Consider the following 23,369-nt stretch of genomic DNA (forward strand, 5'->3'; position numbering starts at 1 on the left):
CTGTAGCACAGTTGCTATGATCATGTTTAGTAATGTATATTTTAGTAACAACGCAACAGTTCCTTGTTTCATTTTTAGTGATGTATGTTTTAGTAATAGTGCAACATTTTCTTGTTTATTCCCAACAGTCGTCCAAATAAAGCGAAGTGTCATTTGAATGACGAAAACAATCTTTCCCTTACACCCGGAACACCTGTCAAAAAAAAATTATGCTTTCAGCCACGTCACAGTAATTTCTAGTATTATTTACACAGAACTGCGGTGGAGTACGAAATGGTCCTGGCCGTTGTTCTGCTTATTCTGCTGCATACCGAACATTCTTAAAGCAATTTGTAAAATGTGCCTATGCAAATATATAATGCGCAAATGACTAAACATTAAGAGTACTCTTCTCCTGATAAACCTCAAATGACACAGAACAATCGGAAATTACATTGTCCCACAATTTCTTTGAAAATACTTTCCAAAGTCGAAAACTTCTTTATCGAGAGTCACACTGGTTGTTCTGGGTGGACTCTGAATCATATCAACACTCTTTTCGTCCACCTTATGAAGGATAGAGATATCGTTGTGTCCTGGCCACGAGACCAATAAAAACAATGAGTTAATTTCTGCAACTGGTTATAAACTGTTTCGAATGAAAGGTTAGGAATTATTCTTTCCTAATTTTTACAAATTTTGATAGGTCGATTATAAGATTTTTCCACACTAAAAAATCCGTTTTTATTTTTGGCTCTAATATGCCTCGAAGTCTCAAAATTTAGATATAAAGCTGCGGGAACAGTAATCCACTCATCTTTGTCTTTGTAGTATATGAATGCTTCACAGCAGTAACTGATTGCACAACCCCTTGTCTTTTTTCGTCTCGAAATGATAAAGTGCGGTTTGCTCTCAGTTCTTTCACGATACGTGATTGATCACCATCACAGCAAGCTTCATCTTCACATCAGCTATGAATTAATGGCATCTCCCCAAAACTTTTACTTGAAGTAAACTTCGTTGACTTGTGACTTCCTGTTCTCTATGATTTCTTGAAACTGCTTAACCAAGTCCAAGAAGGCTTGAAATCAGCATTATTAATTTCAATCGCGATTCGGGGAGAGCCAATTCTCATAGATCTCTATGGGCAATGGTTAATATCTCACAAAACTCCTCTAATGGACTGTTGTTCACGTAATTTATTGTGGTTTATGGATTTAAGTTGGTTATTGATGGGGGCAATGGGACTTTGTAGCCCCCTGTAGATCAAATAATACCGGATAACCTTTCTTTCAAGATTTTGCGAGTTCAATTTTGACGCGTATTTATTACTTCGTGTAAGTCTTTCTTCCGTTTATATAGTTCATGGTCAGATCTTACAAAGCAAAACCAGGTTTGCACACTGCTATGAAACAAAATGAATATTAATTCAGTGATATCTCCATTGTTAATACTTACACTTGCGCAAAATCTGCAAAGCAGTTATTATGGGTATTAAGTGATTCAAAATTTGAGTGAACAGTAAATGAATACAGTTGTTCAACAAAAACTGAAATTCGCTTTACAAATTATGATCGCTCCGAGGTGTGTTATCTGCTTATCGATGTGCCGTCAGCCATGGATATGTATCAGCCATGTTGCACATGCCCAGTCCGCTACAGCCCCATGAAGGGTGAACAATTTACTAGTAACCTGGCGAGCTACGAATAAGCTAACTTTCAAGTTTAAAAAAAAAAAAAAAAATTCTTGCAGTGTGTCCTAGCAGCTGAATTTTGACAGGCTCTTTCTTTCAGCGTATTCTTCTTGCATAAAAATTTTCAGGAAATGTTTCATATGTTGAATTGCACCATTCCCTTATGAGTGTGCGGATTTCGATGTTTACCAGTACTACAGACGTGTGTCTGCAAAGAAACTACAAATTAATTACGCAACTTCATTTTTTAGACGTGATAATTAACATTTTATCACTACTCATCATAAATCTGGCATCACCAAACACTTGATTTCGATGGGATGTTCAGTAGAAATGTAGACTCTGTTCTCGTTCTGCAACTTCTGCGATTTTGGTGTAGAGGAACTAGAAGAGTTTTAATGAGGATACCAGTTTTCCTTTCAGGAAGACCAAGTCTCTGCTGACACTTAGAATACTGCAGAAAACAAGTTATGAAATCTGAAGTAGTTGTTCTTTTCCAGATGGAATTTTCACTCTGCAGCGGAATGTGCGCTGATATGAAACTTCCTGGCAGATTAAAACTGTGTGACGGACCGAGACTCGGTCTGGCACACAATTTTAATCTGCCAGGAAGTTTCAGTAGCTCTTTTGTTTAAATGTACCATAACCTGTATGACACATTCTCGGACTTCTTGTGCATCACTTCAGGGTAAATCTTTGATTACCTACGCCATCTTCACCACGAGCAACAGACTTTGAAAGCCGTTTTTCTTTTTCCTTTATTGTGTTTTCAGTTTCCCACCCAGGGCGGGCTAGCAGCAGAATAGGCGCTGCTCTTCAGCCAAGAGACATTAGAAGTATACAGGAAGACATTTAAAACAATAGAAAGGAGAAAACATAACGTAACATAGATATAAATAGGGGGAATATAATGGAAGAAAGCCTACAAGAAGGGGTAACTGTAAAATGGAGGGCATGGATGTGTGTGATGTCCTTAGGTTAGTTAGGTTTAAGTAGTTCTTAGTTCTAGGGGACTGATGACCTCAGATGTTGTCCCATAGTGCTCAGAGCCATTTGAACCATTTGTTAAATGGAGATAAAAATAAAAAAAGTATTTTACACAAAAAACACACACTGTAAGGATTAAAACACACAAGGCAAGGTACGACTGGAGCAGAAAAAGTCACAGAATGATTAAAAAAGCCACGCGAAAGGCGGTGTAGCACAGAACAATCATGAACAGAAAAAGTTTATACAGATCAAGCACACGATTAAAACCACAACACTTGACGACATTGTAGAATGGCACGAACACAACACTGATGCAGCACACTTGATGACGAAGGAAAAACTGGATCTGACAGGTGCAGGGATACGAGAGAGAAAGGAAAAAGGGGGAAGGAGTGGTGCTAGAAGGGTGGGAGAGAACCAGAGATGGGGTGGGAGGCGCGCCAGTGGGGCGGGGGAGGGAAGGACAGTAGAGGAAAACAGCTGAGGAGGGAGCACAGAGCTCGAATTGAGGAGGAAAAACTGCTCTGGGGGAAGTAGGGGAGGGGAAGGGGAGCTCTTGGGAGTGGGGGAAACAAGGCCGGGTTACCGTTAGTAGGGAGGGTAGGTGTCATGGAAAAGTTCATCATCTGGGAGAGGGAGGTGCTGGAAATTGCTCTGATGAAGGGTACGGAGGTGGAGGGAGGGTGGGAGGCAGTGATAGAGGAGCAGCAATGGGCAGGGTGTAGAGAGGAAGGAGGACACCATGGGGTAGGGGGGATCAAGCCTGCAGACACTGTAAACGATGCGGATATGTTGGAGGAAAAGGAGGAGGTGGGGGGGGGGATGAAGTTGTACAGGAGCCGTATGGGGAATGGAAGAGGATAACGAAGGCAAGGTGGAATGCATGGTGTTCAATGATTTCAATGGCCTTATAAAAGCGAGGGAGGGAGGGGGGATGGAGATCCAGGCAACGCAGCCATAACAGAGGATGGGACGGATGAGGGGTTTGTAGGTGTGAGGGATGGACAGTCAGTTTCAGGGGGTGGAGGTGGGTATGTGCTTCCTGCTACATGATCATGTGATGAGGGGTACAGGTGAGCCATCAAGGCGGTGTCATCAGCATATTGTGGGAGGTTTACAGGTGGGGGAGGCTTAGGCATATCGGCGGTATACAGGAGATAGAGGAGATGGGAGAGGATGGAGCCTTGGGGGATACTGGCAGTGGGTTAAAACCTTCCAAGCTGCTGCTGTGGTGGCCTTATAGAGCCCATAGACTGCTTGTGATTGGTCGGTAATTACTTAGTGCTGTCACAAATGGTGTCAACGTCTCTGCTAGTGGCGCTACCAATCCTGAAGTAGTGTAAACATTGCGACGAATGTCTTTACGCCTTCTCTGAATCGTAAGCTCTCTTCCATGCACCGCTAAGATTATATCTGCTGTCACATTTGAAGTTCTTCTCATATTCTTATTTCTACTTCCTCTTTAATTACAGTGTATAGGATCGTGTGACAAAACTTTGCTTCATCAATCAATATTTTATGTTTGTTTGTGGCCTACGCTGAGTATCTGCAGATTTTTGCACGTCTAGATTTTTAATGTGCCGTTGATGTTCTGCACAGCAGTACCGGATGGAGTAAACGATGTAATTGCTTCTGCACTCACTAGGGATGTTATGAATCCCTGGGGATCCTGGGTTCCTTAACAGGATGTAGCATCTCCTTTATCTTCTTAGGAGGTCGGAAGAGACGTGTTATACCTCGTCTTCCCAGGACTCTGTCTATTTTGATGGATGTAGCGCTGCGGAAAGGGAGGAGTACAATTGGTGGCTCATCATGTGAATGCGTTCTTCATATCATGTGAACCAATGCCGTTCTTTCGGAACAGGTTCTTCAGTTGACTAATTTCGGAATTCGAGTGGCCCTCGTCTGAAACAGTTTTTGCTGTGTACCAACTTACTTAGAACTGCTCTACTCTGGACTGGATGGTGAAAACTGTGGGAGGTATAAATCAATGTGCTTCGGTTTGCGGTACACTGAGTGGCCAGGACATCATCTGATTTCCGTTGTACCAAAACATCTAAAAATGGCAGCCTTCCTTTTTTCTCTGTCACGACAGTGAACTGGAAGTGTGGGTGCATGGTGTTCATATGTTCAAAGAAGTGCCCAACAGCTTCTACACCGTGAGGCCAGACCATAAACGTCTCGTCAGCAAAGCACGTGTGGGAAGAAATACAAGCGTGACAGCGGGTATAATATCAGCGATGCAGAGAAGAGCCAGAGATATTGGTCGCAATGCTTACGCTACTACGGGAGCGGTGGTGCCACAAGGGATGACGTTGACACCATCTGCGACAGTACTACGTAATTACCAACCAATCAGAAACCGTGTATGAACTATATTAAGACACCACAGCAAAAGTTTAAACAGTCGGTTGCTCCTGACAGATGCAGGTAATCGTCGAAAGCTCTAGGTTTTACCCTCAATTGACGCGGCAAGAACTCCGAGAATGTTTTTACACAACAGTGCCGCCGTGAGACTTCATTCTCATATCGTAACCCATTTGACTGCAGTACATTGTGAAACTTAGTTTACAAGGCGCTAGGTTGTATTGCACTGAAAACTGCATATCTCTTTGTGGTTACGATCTCGGATACCTGCACCAACTCAAGAGGGTATATGTCATCATAATGGGATCTGCATACAAACTGTAGCATATGCAGTCATAGTGAGATGTCCCGGTTAGATCTCACCAGATATTTACAAAAATTGAAAAGTAGATTTTCTAAGATCTGACAGGCACTAATATTATACAAAGAGTTGTGCCGAGATGGTGTCAAGATAGGCTAGCTAAGAAAGAAAGACAGTTTAACAATTAACCGGCAAAGGTACGTGAGTTATCCTACAGTTCGTGTTTCGATATTTTGCCTACGAGAAGAAAGCCCTTCTCTCTGCTCGCGATTGTAAATACACCTGCTGCGGTTGCAGGTTCGAATCCTGCCTCGGGCATTGATATGTGTGATGTCCTTAGGTTAATTAGGTTTAAGTAGTTGTAAGTCTAGGGACCTGATGACCTCACATGTTAAGTCCCATAGTGCTTACAGCCTTTTGAACCATTTTTTGTAAATGCACGCTTTAGCACAGCGTCATTTGTACAGTGTCTTTTCGCCCAGGCAGCATAATGAAGACAACTCCCGAACAGCCGTCAGACCAATTGTTAGATGCAACATGCAGAAGACGTGCTTTGTTTGTACTCCACATTTAAGCCATTTTAATTGAGATAAACTTAGCTGCAGTGTTCTTCTTCAGCACGCCAGTGCAGAGTTGTGCACAGAATCAGCTAAGTGAAAAATCCGTGCAACACACACGTTTATTTACATAGAAATGCCGACTTAGGAATTTTCTCTTGTGTGAGACGCTTGTACAAGATCGTGTGTCAATTTAAAGTTCTAGATTCGCATATTTTTCAGTTCACATCGCTTCTTCTGAGCAATCTTTCACTGACTGTCAATTCCCGTTTGTATTGGGATATATTGTGGAGTTTCGAACATTCGCGAGCGCCGCGATAAATTGGTACTGTTATCGTCAACTGTAGGCTTAGACGAAATTGTGCTTTTTAAAACTTTTCAAGACTGTTGGCCTCTCCTTGTTCAAAACAATCTTTCCTTAATTTCATTGTACAAATACGTGAGAAATAGGTTAGTTTCAGAATTTTCGGACGCTTACAAAACTATATTTTCGTATGTCAGCGGTACAAATGTTCATAGGAAGTCACCGTTTGTCGTTCACAGTTCAGTCACCCCTGAATTTCATTGTATTCAACGCAAATAAACGTGCGTTTTTGAGAATTTTTTGAAGCTACCATTGCCCATTGCATAATCTACGAGGAGTTTGCAACAGCCGTCTTGAATGATCGAGCGGTTCTAGGCGCTACAGGCTGGAGCCGCGCGACCGCTACGGTCGCAGGTTCGAATCCTGCCTCGGGTATGGATGTGTGTGATGTCCTTAGGTCAGTTAGGTTTAAGTAGTTGTAAGTTCTAGGGGACTGATGACCTCAGAAGTAAAGTCCCATAGTGCTCAGAGCAATTTTCAGTTTGCAACAAATCGGAGTTTGTGATTCAGCTAATGCAGTAAATTTTCTAACATGTTGTGTTACATATAATTTTCCTTTAAAGAGGAGTAGTCCAATATGTTGTCCATTTTTATGTTAAATTAACTCTGTTTTCGAGTTTACTAACAACTATAATTGACATCAAAACGTTAGAGGAAACTAGTAATTTTTACCACAGGTTTTTGTGTTGCCTTAATAGAAATCTCATTTTGTGCTTCATTTCTTATAGGAAATTAGCATCCTTTTGCTCTACAGATTGAAAGATAATCAGCTGGTTTAATTTAAGATTATTTTTTCACTGCTTTGTAATACATTGCACCTGCCAAAATGCAGCCCCACTGTTAACGTTGTTCTCAAACATGGGGTAAGCTGGTTGACGCTCGTAAGCAGCTCCAAATCGCCCTGTCAAACGATTGGCAACTGCTGCGAAACTGTGGGTTGGAAGAGCTCCAAGAGTCGTTTACCTGTGATACCTGCACCAGAGATACTTCAAGTAATATCATTTTCCGTGGACCTTGTCTCCTCTGCAGAAAGTACATGATCTGTCATTACCCATCCATTTGACTGCGAGAGGTGTGCCAATGGTTGATCTAGGTGTGCTGTGCAGGGTGGATGAGGACAAGGGAGGACTCAAGGTGTTTTACAGGCTCCCCTAACCAACAAGTTTGAGATGCTACCTTTCGCTGAAACAGAGCCAGTGGGACTCACGTTTTGGGGAAACTTATTTTGTCCGGTGTCAGCTGGAAGCAAACGCAAAATAGTAGAGGTCTATTAATTGTCGACAATCCAGACATACGGCGAATGATGGTATCCCTGAGGGAAATGGCAGCAAAGGACAGGAAAGGACAGCAGGTGGACTCTGTGTGTGTGCCTGGGAGCCTCATTCAACATGTTGAAGAGGCTGTTCCGGCAGGGTGCAACCAGCTGCATACTGTGTGGACATTACAAAAAATTAAGCCTGTACTCTGGGCTCCGAGACCATTCTTAAGTCATTCCAGCGACTCGCAGAGAAGGCTGAGAAGACCAACTTTGTGCGAGGAGTTTCAACGAAGCTCACAATTTGCAGCATTGTCCCCAGAACTGACTGTGGCTCTTTGGTTCTGAGTCTAGTGGTAGGACTGAACCAGAGACTTCGAAGGTTCTGTGAAGAACTAGGCCGCGACTTCCTGGACTTGCACTATAGGGTTGAGAACTGTAGGGTCCCCCTAAATAGGTCAGATGTGCACTGTATATCAGAGGCTGGTACTCAGGTAGCTGACAGTGTGGGGTGAACACAAGGTTTTTTGGATTAGATTATTTTCCATCCAGTCAAGATAACGACAGCCGTAGGAAGCCCAGAAATGCCATTGTAACACGAAAAGCAGTGAAGCTAACATAGTACTAGGTACAGAAAGCTGGTTGAAATCTGAAATTGATAGCATTGAGATTTTTGGTGAAATTATAAGTGTATATCGAAAGCATAGGGAAATGGGCAATGGAGGTGGTGTATTTGTCATAGGAAAGAAGAAACTCAAATCCACCGAGACAAAAATAGAAACTGCATGTGAGATTGTTTGGGCAAGACTCAATATCAGGGGTAGGCATTAAATCATTAGTGGATACTTCTATCGCCCCCAGGACTCATCTTCTGATGTAACTGAAAAATTCAGAGAAAACCTCAGTTCACTTGTACGTAAGTTCCCCAATCACACTGTAATCATCGGTGGAAACTTTAATCATCCAATAATTAACTGGAAAAATTACAGTTTTTTAGTGGTGGGCTTGATAGGGCATCCTGTGAAAACTACCAAGAACAGATAAAAAAAATGTTCAAATGTGTGTGAAATGTTATGGGACTTACTTGCTAAGGTCATCAGTCCCTAAGCTTACACATTACGTAAGCTAAATTATCCTAAGGACAAACACACATACCCATGCCCGAGGGAGGACTCGAACCTCCGCAGGGACCAGCCGCACAGTCCAGCAGTTACATCAGCAACTGTTATCAAAGTACAAAAGATAACTAAAACAAGCAGGAAGATATACAGGGTGAGTCACCTAGCGATACCGCTGGATATATTTCGTAAACCACATCACATACTGACGAACGTGAGGAGAGGGGATAGTGTAATTGTTTAATACAAACCATACAAAAATGCACGGAAGTATGTTTTTTAACACAAACCTACGTTTTTTAAAAATGGAACCACGTTAGTTTTGTTAGCACATCTGAACATATAAACAAATACGTAATCAGTGCCGTTTGTTGCATTGTAAAATGGTTAATTACATCCGGAGATATTGTAACCTAAAGTTCACGCTTGAAACCTCCGACGTTCAGTTGCGTGTTGTAACAAACACGGGCCACGGTCGGCGAGCAGCATCTGCACGGACATGTTTACGATGACGACCGTGTTTACGAGTATGGCTGTAGTGCACTGTTGTGGTTTGGTCTAGCTGTCGCAGTGTCCGCATGTAGCGCATGCTACTATTGTTATTCTGCATTCGTCTCCACAGACCGACTGTAGTACACCGTGTTACCAGACGTCTGTGATAGTTTAGTGTTGTAGGAAATGTGACCATGGTGTATTCGAACTCTGAAAAGGTGGAGAAGATACTCATCTATAGCGAGTGTCGACGAAATGCAGCTGAAGCCTGCAGGGTGTATGCAGAACGGTACCCGGACAGAGAGCATCCAACGTGCCGCACATTGCAAAACATCTATCGCCAACTGTATGTAACGGGTATGGTCGTAGCACGCAAAAGGGTCCGTAACAGGTCCGTCACAGGACAAGCAGGTGCAGTTGGTGTGTTAGCTGCTGTTGCCATGAACCCACACATGAGTACACGGGACATTGCGAGAGCCGGTGGACTGAGTCAAAGTAGTGTCATGCGCATACTGCATCGTCATCGCTTTCACCCGTTTCATGTGTCGCTACATCAGCAAATACATGGTGATAACTTTAATCATCGAGTGCAATTCTGTCAATGGGCATTAACAGAGAACGCGTTGCAGTTCGACCTGTTGACCGATGAAGCGGGTTTCACAAACCACGGGGCAGTGAATCTACGGAACATGCATTACTGGTTCGTGGACAATACTCGCTGGCTCAGACAGGTAGAGCGACAGCGACCGTGGACTGTAAATGTATGGTGCGGAATCATTGGCGACCACCTCATTGGTCCTCACTTCATTGCAGGGGCCCAAACAGCTGCAACATACATCGCGTTTCTGCAGAATGATCTGCCAACCTTGCTCGAAAATGTCCCACTGGAAACGCATCGACGTATGTGGTATTAGCATGATGGTGCACCTGCACATTCCGCAATTAACACTAGGCTGACCCTTGACAGGATGTTCGACGGGCGTTTCATAGGACGTGGAGGACGCATAAATTGGCCAGCCCGTTCTCCTGATCTTGCACCTCTGGACTTCTTTCTGCGGGGTACGTTAAAGGAGAATGTGTACCGTGATGTGCCTACAACCCCAGAGGATATGAAACAACGTATTGTGGCAGCCTGCGGCGACATTACACTAGATATACTACGGCGTGTACGACATTCATTACGCCAGAGGTTGCAATTGTGTGCAGCAAATGATGGCCACCACACTGAACGTCTATTGGCCTGACATGTCGGGACACACTCTATTCCACTCCGTAATTGAAAACGGAAACCACGTGTGTACGTGTACCTCACCCCTCATAGTAATGTACATGTGCGTCAGTGAAAAAGACCAATATAAAAGTGTTAGCATGTGGACGTAATGTGCTGTTCCAGCCTCTTCTGTACCTAAGGTCCATCACCGTTCCCTTTGGATCCCTACGTAATTCGGCGCTCTCCGATACACACGATCGAACAGCGGAGGAGTGGTACTCAAGCGTCACCTGTAGGTTACAATATCACCGGATGTAATAAACATTTTACAATGCAACAAACGGCACTGATACGTATTTGTTTATATGTTCAGATGTGCTAACAAAACTAACGGGGTTCCATTTAAAAAACGTAGGTTTGTGTTAAAAAACATACTTCCGTGCATTTTTGTATGGTTTGTATTAACCAATTACACTAGCCCCCCTCCTCACGTTCGGTCTGTGGAATCGATTCGTCAGTATTTGATGTAGTTTACGAAATATATCCAGCGGTAATGTTAAGTGACTCACCCTAGGTAAAAAAATCTGTAGTGTCGTATCTCAGTGAAAAACTTGAAAGTTTCAGCATAGGTTAGGAGTGTGTAGAGGAAATCGGGCTCAAGTTTTAAAGAATAGTTGACCACGCACCTGCATAGATATGTACCCAGTAGAACTTGTAAATAGGCTGTTTAGGTTTTCTTTACACTAGCCCCTCTCCTCACGTTCGGTCTGTGGAATCGATTCGCCAGTATTTGATGTGGTTTACGAAATATATCCAGCGGTAATGTTAAGTCACTCACCCTGTATATGTTCAGTAAACTAGGTAAAAAAATCTGCAGCGTCGTATCTCAGTGAGAAATTTGAAAGTTTCAGCATAGGTCAGGAGCGTGTAGAGGAAATCGAGCTCTAGTTTGAAAGAATAGTTGACCACGCACCTGCATAGATATGTACCCAGTAGAACTTGTAAGTACGCTGTTTAGGTTTTCTTTAATGGTAACGCCACGTAGCGCTCTGTATGAAAATCACTGGCTGTGCTGTGTGCAGTCTGTGGCTGGTTTGCATTGTTGTTCGCTATTGTAGTGTTGGGCAGATGGGTGTGAACAGCGCGTAGCGTTGCGCAGTTGGAGGTGAGCCGCCAGCAGTGGTGGATGTGGGGAGAGAGACGGCGGAATTTTCAGAGCGGACGATCTGGACGGGTGTCCATCAGAGACAGTAAATTTGTAATATTGGATATCATGGACTGATATATATATATATATATATATATATATATATATATATATATATATATATATATGTCTTTTGAACACTACTAAGGTAAATACATTGTTTGTTTTCTATCAAAATCTTTCTTTTGCTAACTATGCCTATCGGTTGTTAGTGCCTTCAGTAGTTTGAATCTTTTGTTTAGCTGGCAGTAGTGGCGCTCGCTGTATTGCAGTAGTTCGAGTAACGATGATTTTTGTGAGGTAAGTGATTCATGAAAGGTATATGTTATTGTTAGTCAGGGCCATTCTCTTGTAGGGATTATTAAAAGTCAGATTGCGTTGCGCCAAAAATATTGTGTATCAGTTTAGTGTTGATCAGAATAAGTAAAGAGAGTAATGTTTGAGTACGTTCAGTTTGCTCAGCTGTTTGAAAAGCAAGTAATGTAAGAGGTTTATCAGCACAGTCATTCATAATTTTTCTAAAGGGACGTTTCATGTCGACCCTAAGCCAAGGATAGCTCACTGGAATCTTCTGATCTTTTCTTGTAGTTTGTGTAATTAATGTAGCTTTTGTTTATTGCTGGCGCGTAATTGTAGAGAGAATCTCCTTTGTAGTTGCAGTCTTTAATTGTTGTACAGTAAAACAGTTGTGGCATGCATGGAGATTTGCACCAAGTATTTCGCAGCTGCGCTTGCAATTAACTAGGTATTATTTTCAGTGCTATGTTAATGTGATCTCTTATTTTTGCTCTTCAAATTGTGCTTTTCTGTGTTATCGTGAGAAATATTGTGAAAATAATGGCGTGTGAAAAACGTAACACTAGGCTCCAAAGTAAACTGAGAAATAATAGTGACGACGAGCGTAGCTTATCAGCACCACGGGGTAATGAATTAACAGACATTCGAAGTAGTAATTTGGTAATTGTGCATAGGGGGATAGAGCGGGCGGCAAATAATTGGGTAGAAAGTGAAACAAGTAGTGAACAGGCAAGTATTATCGATCGATCGGTCGGCAACAGCTCGCCTCAGGAATCCGAAATGACAGAACACAATATTGCAAATACTGTAGACTCAGATTATGGGTCCTCACGGTTTTCTCAAATGAGTCAAGACACATTTTCTGCTTGTCAAAATGTGAATGTTGCCGTGAAAAAGTACTGCCGAAAAGCATAGAGAAACAGATTCCAGACACTAATACATTATTATTGTAATTAATGCAACAAATGGAACAAAATCTGAGACATACGCAGCAAAAGCTTCAAAAGTTAGACACAATGGAACAAAATCTTCGGAAGTTAGACACCACACTTGAACAAACACGTGAAGATTTAACTACTGAGTTACATAACATTGAATCGAAATGTCAAAAAGTCTGTAATGACGTAAAAACACAAATTTGTGAGCATTTTCAACCTATTTTTTCGTGGCATGAAAATGCATTTCAGAATCACGAAGCAATCATAATAGAACTGCAAACTATTGTTCATGAAAATCATGAGACCTTGCTAGCTAAAACTGACTCAGTTGCATCTACCGATTCGGTTACGCAACTTCCAAAAACTCAGGAAAGCTTAAAGGACACAGTAGATACTCTGAAAATTGGTTCAGAAAGACACATGGAGGAAATTAGGTCATTATCAGATAAAGTAGTTGAACTTTCAGATCAGCTAAATAACTTATCCACGAAGGTAGATGATAATCTGAATGACACAAAACCGGTAGTCTTTAATGACACAGAAGAGTGCGAACAAATTAGGAAATTCAAACAAAATCAGAATCAAATTAATACGCAACACCAAAGATAAATCTGGGAAGTACAAGATCAGCTGACACAGGTAATACAAGAATTACGTATTTCAGAGGACACTCACGCTCCAATATGGGAAGAGGGACATAGAAATACGGAACAGCCACAAAATAATAACACGGGGTACTTCGGCAATTATGAAAGAAATTGGCAAGGTACACCGAATTTTGAGATGGAACCGCCGAAACGAAGTAACAATGACCGATATGCGACTCACCGACATCATGATTTTGACTATAAGCTGTTTATTACTACACGTAAATTCAAAACATTTAAGAATTCCAGCAATGACATTCATCCACTAGCATAGCTTCATCAATTCTATCATTGTTTTCCTCCCAAGTGGTCATTAGAGCACATATTAGAATTTATGTGTGGCTATTTAGAGAATGAATCAGCTCTAAGAATGCAATCGATCATTCACGATTGCCACAGTGAAGGAAAATTTTATCATGCCTTCCTCTCAGCATATTGGTCTCAACCTAAACAAGACCGAGTGAAACATAGCATCATAATGATGAAACATTTCGAACAATCTGAATTTTTCAGTCTTGTGAAATATTTTGAATACATGTTGCACAGGAATCAGTAACTGTCAAACACATACAGCCCCTCAGAACTCATCCGCATTTGCTTAATCAAATTACCTGAACATTTACGATATATTATTCTGGCAGGACGTTGCAAAGACGACATTCAAGCTTTTCAGGCACTGTTACAAGAATTGGAAATTGACACTGACAATCGCGGAACTCGAAAACAGGAGCAGAACAATTACAGGTCACGTCCGTCACAATTCCGCGATGACGGAAATAATAACTGGACACGACAAGGCTATTCTTAGAAGGTAAATCGTGACCAAAATAGACACCACCCGTATGACAACCGTTGGCAGAGTAGTAATAATTACAGGGAAAGAGCACTTCTCCATGGTAGTGACTATCACAGAGACAATCAGAGAAACAGACAATGTGGGAACCAAAATAATTATTATCAAGGGAGACAGAATAACCTTAGACGCAACGATCCAGCGCGCAGTTACGATTCAGGGAGAAATTCTCCACCACGTGACCGACAAGAAAGAAACTATGGAATCTACCGACATAACGACAGACAATATGATCCTAACGACAGACCTTAATTACATCAGAACTGGTGGGATTCAAACAGGGCAGGGCCCTCTCGACAAGGTGAATTTGTAGTAGTTAGGTCTCCAAATTCCAATAACGCGCGCGCCATCAAAGAGACAATAGGCAATGACTCATACCGCTGGCAACCACAAAACGTACTTATGAAACTGACGACGCAGCTGCCGTAGCTAGTAATTACGTAAAAATGGAAGACATTAGGGACATCTTACTCCAGGAACACGACGTAAAACATGACAGGTGCAATCCTTAGGAAAAGTGTAGATGTACGCCAACAAACCAACTTAGAATTCTTTTGTCAAAGACACAGCTTCGCTATGAACTTTCTTATTGTTCCATTATTGTCGACGGAAATTATATTGGGAGTAGACTTTTTGAATGAATACGAAGCAATCTTAAACTTTCACGATGCTGAAATAATTTTAAAGAAAGAAGGTAAGTCAATAGCTTTGAAATTTGAAGATTGGCTCTCAAACCATGACGAATAAATTAATCGGCTTTACCTCCTGTTAGACAACAGTTCGGAATTTTCGACGAAACTTGACGCTAACACTCACTCTGCATGTACTGACAGGGATGATATCGACGGTGCATTTGATACTAATGAGTTAATTCAGAATAAAATTCAAACAATTGAGAATTTTAATGACACTGATAGGCAAGACCTTTTTGAGATTTTACAAGCACATTCCACAGTTTGTACTCACAAAACAGGAACAATCAAGGGATTTCAATACAAACTTCGTGTTCGTGAGCATACTAAATTTTGTGTTAGACCATGCGTAATTCCGGCACATTATAGGGACCGTGTTAGACCGGAAATACAATCTATGTTTGACGAGGGCATTATTGAGCCTGCAGTAAGTTCATCCAACAATCCTTTACATGTTGTTGAGAAGAAAAATGGATCGATCACACTTGTCTTAGATTCGAGACAAATCAATACTATCATCATTCCTGAAACAGACAGGCCGCAAACGTTGGAAGAACTACTTCAAAATTTTAATGGTGTAAAAGTGTTGTCTTCTATTGATCTCAGATCCAGCTTTTATCAGATCGAACTTCATCCAGAATGTAGAAAATACACAGCTTTCCTTTGTTTCGGCGTTTGTTATCAGTTTCGGAAACTTCCTTTTGGTTTGAACATTTCTTCGGCAGCATTCATTCGCGGGCTAAATTCCATATTACCTGAGTTCTTAAAACGTCACATCACCTTATATGTGGACGATATTCTGATAGCAGAAGCCTCATGGGAACAACACAATCGAATCCTCAACAGTGTGTTACATATTTTTGCAGAATCTGGAATTACAGTTAACTTGGAAAAGTTTGAATTCAGTAGGACAAAGGTGAAGTTTTTGGGACATATTATTTCTTCTGAAGGCATTCAGCCGGATCCTGAAAAGTTAGAAGCAATCAGAGCCATTCCAGTTCCATCCACAAAAAAACAAGTCCGCAGTTTTCTAGGTCTCGTAATTTTTTACCGTCGTTTTTTTGAATATGCAAATTCTAGTTACACCAAAACTTTGTTCTCTCACTGGAAAAAATACTATTTGGAACTGGGACGAACAAGCACAGTTGGAATTCAGTTCTTTGAAAGAATCGCTACTTAACGCGCCAATACTAGCTCATCCAGATCTGTCACAAGATTTCTGCCTTAGCACGGATTCTTCTAAAGTCGGTCTTGGTGCCCATTTATTTCAAGAAGCCACAGAAAATGACACTACTATTCAGAAAACCATTGCTTTTGCTTGCCGAGTGCTAACAAAATCTGAAAAAGAAAATATTCCGTTACTGAATTAGAAGCTTTAGCTATCGTATGGGGATTTAACAAATTCCGTTTCTTTCTTTCTGGTAAGCACGTAAAAGTATACAGTGATCATCGTGCATTACAATTTATTATGTCTTCTATATTAAATCACGACAGGTTAAAACGTTGGGCATTGTTTCTGCAAGAATTCCACTTCAAAATAGTCTACATTCCCGGCAAGAAGAACATTGTTGCGGACGCACTGTCACGCGCACCGGCTGGGCTTGAGAAAAGTAACACAGAAGGCAACCTCGAGAAAAATTTCAGTATTCTTTACATTCAGAAAGTCGCCTTTGAAAACTTCATCACCACATCTTTAAAGGATATTGCTCATGAACAAGATAAAGATCCGATTTGGAAATATAGCAAAAGTAAATGGCATGAAAAGGCACACACTCAGATTCGGCATTATTATCTGGTTAGAAACAACATACTCTTCAAACGGTGCACTGTTGATGACAAGATATGGATACTTTGAATTCCAGACGATTTTGTTAATAAGCTCATTTGGTACATTCATTTCAGCTATGCACATTTGGACCACGAAAATGTTATCATATTCTTCGAACGACTTGTTATTTTACAAATGTGGAAAAGAGAATTCGAAGAGTCTTGTCTATTTGTAAACTTTGTCAAAAGGCGAAACCATCTACTATTTCACATCATGCTCCGTTGTTTCCTATCATTCCTTCTAACTTAAAAGAATTTGCTGCTGTTGATCTCTTGGGACCCCTTGTCAGAACATCGAATGCATTTTCGTACGTTCTAGTCGCTGTTGAACTTACTTCAAAATTTGTTTCTTTCACTCCGTTACGTAAAGCCACTGGACGGTCTGTATCCAACGCCTCTGGTATAAATTTCTTACGCGAAGTTAGCCACGTTTGTAAAGTCATTTCAGATAATGGACCGCAATTCAGATCTGCAGTTTGGTCACGCATACTTCGGAATCATAAAATCAAACCTGTTGTACTCACCACATTGTAACCCCTCTGAACGGATCATGAAAGAAATCAATAAGCTTTGCAGACTTTATTGTCACAAAAAGCATCAGCATTGGGACAGATATTTACACTTATCTCAAAATGTGCTGAATGAAATGCCTCATGACTCCACTGCTTTACCACATACTCTTGTACTGAAGAATGAAGAACCACCGAACAGAATAAGAGAGCTTGCACCTTCCCGGAATACACATAAACTTCGACACAAAGACATAATTGATTTGGCTATTAAAAATATGAAATTTGCAGCAGACAAAAGGAGAAAACTACACGGTAAAGCAAATGCAAAGAAATTATATATTGGTCAGAAAGTTCTCATAAAAGCTCATACATTGTCACATAAGAAGAAACACTTGAGTCACAAATTCTTTCTAGTTTACAATGGACTTTACAGAATCCGACGTATACCACATGATAATTGCGTTGAAGTTGAAACTTTGCGTACTAGTAAGAGTAAAGGTTTACACCACGTTTCACATGTAAAACCGTTTATTGAAAGATAATCTGCTTTTTAACTTTGCCATAAAACTTTTCACTTCACATTTCTAGTATGCTTTGTCAGACTTAAGAAACTGTTACCATGCAACAATGTTTGAAGTTAAATATCCAGTCAAGAACCAAGAGAACTTATTTAAACAGAAATTACGAATGCACTGTTATAGTGAACAGACGACACATTGCTGTTATTTGTACATTCTTGTTTGTTAGTTGCACGATTATGTAACGACTATGAGGCTTATATATTTGGAACATATACTGCTAATGAGATTTTAATGCAACATTTTGGTTTACTTGAAAAGATACTCTTTATTTGAAGTACATTCGGTGAGATTAAAGATGACTTAGCTTTTGGTTTCTTTGATAGCTACACGATTATATCACGACGCTACTAATATGTGACACAATTTACATTGTTGCTTTGGCGGTGGATCTGTTTCATATCTGCACAGTTGTTCTGTATTATTCTGGAAAGTAAAACATGTTTTAGTAGTTACCTTTGTGGTATAGCTACAATGAGACAGCCTTTTCCATAGCACAACAATACGTTACAGTATAGTACTTTCTTGATCACGGTAAGGTACGTAATAACTACGATATCTACACTCAAAGCATTTCACTTTCGTTTATGATGAGGTGAGTTCATTGACTTCAGCAGAACTTTCTTACAGAGGACGATAACTACGACACTTCCACAGAATTATCTTACAGCAAGACGCACATTTAGCGCTACAGGACACGCATTTGAGTGATTAATTTTGTACTTAAAACATTAAATTTTAAAGATTTTTGAATTACAAAGAAAGCTTTCTGTGAGACATTTCATTCCATTGCTGTAATCTGTAACACCTGAGGGTATAATTACATTAATCCTCAGGGGGGTACACGCTTACTTTGTGTACCATGTGCGTGGCAAACACAAGAAGCCCTAGCCAATATGGTATTTGCTTATACAACTTTACACATCGGTACTATATTCCTCTAAAACAGAATTACACAGCTATCTGAATATTTGACAGAGAAACAAACGTCTTTTTACTACATCAGTGACACATGTTTACGTAAGTACACCGTTGGATAACTTCACACTTACGAAATTGTATTTTGTCTGTACTTTGTGAACTATTCATATTTTTTTCGGAACCATTGTGATACTATGAGAGCTTTGAATGATGTATTTGGCATGGGATCATGATTATTAAAGTAGGTTTGAGGTAGATGACACTACTGAAATGAGCAGAGGATTTTCTATAGGTTTTGATATTATTGGAGAAAGCTACGACGATTTTGAGATTTGACTGAGGTGTTACGATGTTATTATTACGACGACCATGTGTATTTTGCTGTTGAGGTATGTTTATGATGAATAAACTGATACTATATGAGGAATTTGATTATGCTACGTATTTAATATGATGAAATATTGAAGAAGTGTCGGCAAATATGTATATGTGTAATAAAGCAAGGAATAATGAGTAGTGGTTAGGGACTCTGACTTGTGAAAAAGGATGTTGGGAACCAAGAATCGTACTTTAAGAGTTATGAAATGTGTGGAAATGCGTGAAGGTATCACAATGCCGGCGAAAATTTTTTGGACACTGTTATATTTACAGGATTTTGTTTCTACAGATTTGTAACGCAAATATTTCGACCTGTCAAATTTTATTTGTATCAAACTGTCACTGTAGCGGAAACTGATGTTGTAAATATTTCGGTAAAGACAGTAGGTCACTGTAAGCACCCAGCTGCGCCACAGTTGCCTGGAAAATAGCCATTAGTGTGTGCCTTTCAGAGGCACAGGTGGAAAAAAAAGGAGAGGCCATTAAGCATCGCAAGTACGGACACGCTCATTACTTGGAAAGATACTTACATCTGCACACCTGATTATGACAAGCGTCTTTCTACGAGAGTTGAGAGAATTTCTACTAACTTATGAAATGCCACATGACTATTGAATGATATTTTTATGCTTTACTTTGTACATAGTTGCTTATTTCATTTGATATCTTGTTTCCAGATGTGTTGCAACATTGGTTTTATAAAATAAAATTAAATGCATTTGCTAATGTGAACACTTTCTGTCAACAGATCAATTAAATAATAATTTTATGATCCAAATTCTTCGAAAAAGGAGCACTTGGCAGGGAAAGAACAATAAAAGGGGATTAATAACAGTTAATGCATACATAATTTTCTTTTCAACTACTTGGTAATTTTTTTGGTAGAATAACTTCTTGTAGTGCACCACTTTAACGACATAGATATTAAGATGCGAATAGACATTTTCCTTATCTGCATTGTTGTCTTTAGTGTACTATTTTTTCTGCTTGAGCTTTGTCATGTTTAGATATAAGTTATTGCATTTGCTGCTGCTGTTTGCCAGGCATAGTCCTACTGAATTTCACTTTGTATTACTCTGTTAAGCCAGTTTTACTACTGATTTATTTTTCTCGTTGCTGCACATTGCCTTATATTAGTTGTAATATTGTAATTGCTTTGCTAATTTATATACACTGCTGCTTGCTTTGCCAATTTCCATTTTTTGTCATTGCTGTTTGTGTTAATTGTTTTATGCTGCTGCATTGCATTGTCCCTTAGTTTAGCATCTGAGCTCAGTAGATTTAAGTTAGCTTAAGATGGGGTAGCCTATATGAGAGAACGAGTTGTGATGAATTGGAAGAAATGCATTGAGAAGTTATAAGAAAATGGTTTGGCCAAAAAAGTAGTGTACAGTGGAGAAAAACTATTTTTGAAAGAGGATGTGAACAGAATACAGAAAGCATGCTTGGTTAGGATTTTTTTGGTGGAAACAAATGTTGAAATGAGAGGAAAGATCTACAAAATGATGTTTTGGGTTGGACTGCAGTACCAAATGTCACACTGAAAACAAACCCTGTCCTGTACTTTTATGTTATTATGCTATGTGAATTTGTGTTTTTCCTGTCTTTATGTGTTTTGCTAATAAGAGTTATGCTGTAGAATTTTTCTAATTACATGTTGTTTACTTTGTAGAGATGTTTAGATATTATTTATTCTGGTCTGTTTCAATGCTCATATGTGAAATTAATGTTTCGAAATTATTCTCATTATTTTATATATTTACTTATGTCATAATTCCTGTAACACTGATGTATACATTTATTTCTATTCTTTTGTAAAGCCTGTATTACTACAAATGTTATCTGTACTATTATGTTCTTTAATAATGTATTTTGTACCTTCGTAATTGTGTTCTTGTGTTGTAAATTTATAATTGTATAGACACCACTTCTTCAAATTAAGTTTCATTTCACAGCACACGTTTTTGTTGGTCATAGTACACCCAGAATATGCGAGAAAAAAAGGGGACTGGTAGCATTTGCACGTGTGTTGATAATTCAGCAAGGGACTGGTTAACAGCATTGCTGGTTTTAAGGACAATTCCAAAAACTTTGTGAGTGCACAAGTGGTGGTTTATGGACTTGCTATATTCTCCGCAAGGCTCTTTGATGGTGATTGTGCACCTGCACAGTCGCAACGGGTGGCTGCTAGCCGTCTCTACAAGGACTACAGTGGGTCTGCACCTCTGATGGCCCACCAATACCATTATCTCTACAAGGACTGCAATGGGTCTGCACCTCTGGTTGCCCACCAGTACCATAATCTCTACCAGGACTACAGTGGGTCTATGCTGTAATGACCTACCTACCAATATTCTTCAAAACTTCGACTGACTCTGCTGTGGGTTTGCTCTGTTGTGGACCATTACCTGTCTGCATGTCAAGAGTCAGCATTATCTTTCTGTTGGAAGGACAACACTACTTCTTCAAGACTGCATGGAAATCCATTACTTCCACATGCATTTTCTTTTACTGCTTAGACTTTGAGAAAAACATTGCAGTTTTACTGTGATGAATGATCAGGACTGTCTTTATGGACTGCGAGAAAATTTTAGCTTTTGACTAACATTGTCTCAATAAGTGTCTGCATTTGATTTCTTTGTTACTGTAATTGTGAAAAATTTTTGACAAATATGTATTGGCCAGTGCCCAAAACAATTAGTAAATTTTTTTGTGGGGAGCATGAGGGTTATGTAAGCAGGCTGTTTAGGTTTTCTTTACTGGTAACGCCACATAGCGCTCTGTATGAAAATCACTGGCAGTGCTGTGTGCAGTCTGTGGCTGGTTTACATTGTTGTTCGCTATTGTATTGTTGGGCAGCTGGATGTGAACAGCACGTAGCATTGCGCAGTTGGAGGTGAGCCGCCAGCAGTGGTGGATGTCGGGAAAGAGACGGCGGAATTTTCAGAGCGGAAAGTACAGAACGGATGATCTGGACGTGTGTCCATCAGAGACAGTAAATTTGTAATATTGGATATCATGGACTGATATATATATATATATATATATATATATATATATATATATATATATATATATATATATATATATCAAAATCTTTCTTTTGCTAACTATGCCTGTCAGTAGTTAGTTCCTTCAGTAGTTTGAATATTTTGTTTAGCTGGCAGTAGTGGCGCTCGCTGTATTGCAGTAGTTCGAGTAACGAAGATTTTTGTGAGGTAAGTGATTCATGAAAGGTATAGGTTATTGTTAGTCAGGGCCATTCTCTTGTAGGGATTATTAAAAGTCAGATTGCGTTGAGCTAAAAATATTGTGTGTCAGTTTAGTGTTGATCAGAATAAGTAAAGAGAGTAACGTCCGTGTACGTTCAGTTTGCTCAGCTGTTTGAAAAGCAAATAATGTAAGAGGTTTATCAGCATACCCATTTATAATTTTTCTAAGGGGACGTTTCAAACTGTTCATAATGGGAGGGAACCTTGACCGTAAACGAACTTCTAAATAGAAATTATTGTATAATAGGTTTAAAACAAAGCATTGGGCTATAGATAGAGAGATGCTGAACGAAACGCGTTTGGCTGTCAAGAAAGCAGTGCATGATGTCTTCAGTGACTACCATTGCAGAATATTGTCAAATCACATTTCACAAAATCCAAAGAAATTCCGGTCATATGTAAAGGCTGCTAGTGGCACTAAAGTTAGTGTCCAGTACCTAGTGAATGAGACAGGATCTGAAATTGATGGTAGCAAAGCAAAAGCTGAAGTGCTTGGTTCAAAAGGTTCTAAGCACTATGGGACTTAACATCTGAGTTCATCAGTCCCCTAGACTTGGAACTACCTTCTGCTCTACCTTAGAACTCCAGTTCGTATGGCAAAGATATCAGTGCTCTTTCCTTAGGAACGTTTTTACTGAAACCGACTGCTGGAGACTCAGATTCGAGGCTGAAGACCCAAAAATCAGGTACATCTGCTTAATATCGTGTAGGGCCGTCGCGAGCATGCAGAAGTGCCACAACATGAGGTGGCAAGAACTCGACTAATGTCTGAAACAGTGCTGGAGGGAAGTGACACCATGAATCCATAAATCCGTAAGAGTACAAGGGGGTGGAGATCTCTTCTGAACAGCATGTTGCAAGGCACCCCAGATACCTCAATATTGTTCATGTATGGGGAGTTTGGTGGCCAGCGAAAGTATT

This window comes from Schistocerca gregaria, chromosome 8 (assembly GCF_023897955.1).
Source record: "Schistocerca gregaria isolate iqSchGreg1 chromosome 8, iqSchGreg1.2, whole genome shotgun sequence".
NCBI lineage: Eukaryota > Metazoa > Arthropoda > Insecta > Orthoptera > Acrididae > Schistocerca > Schistocerca gregaria.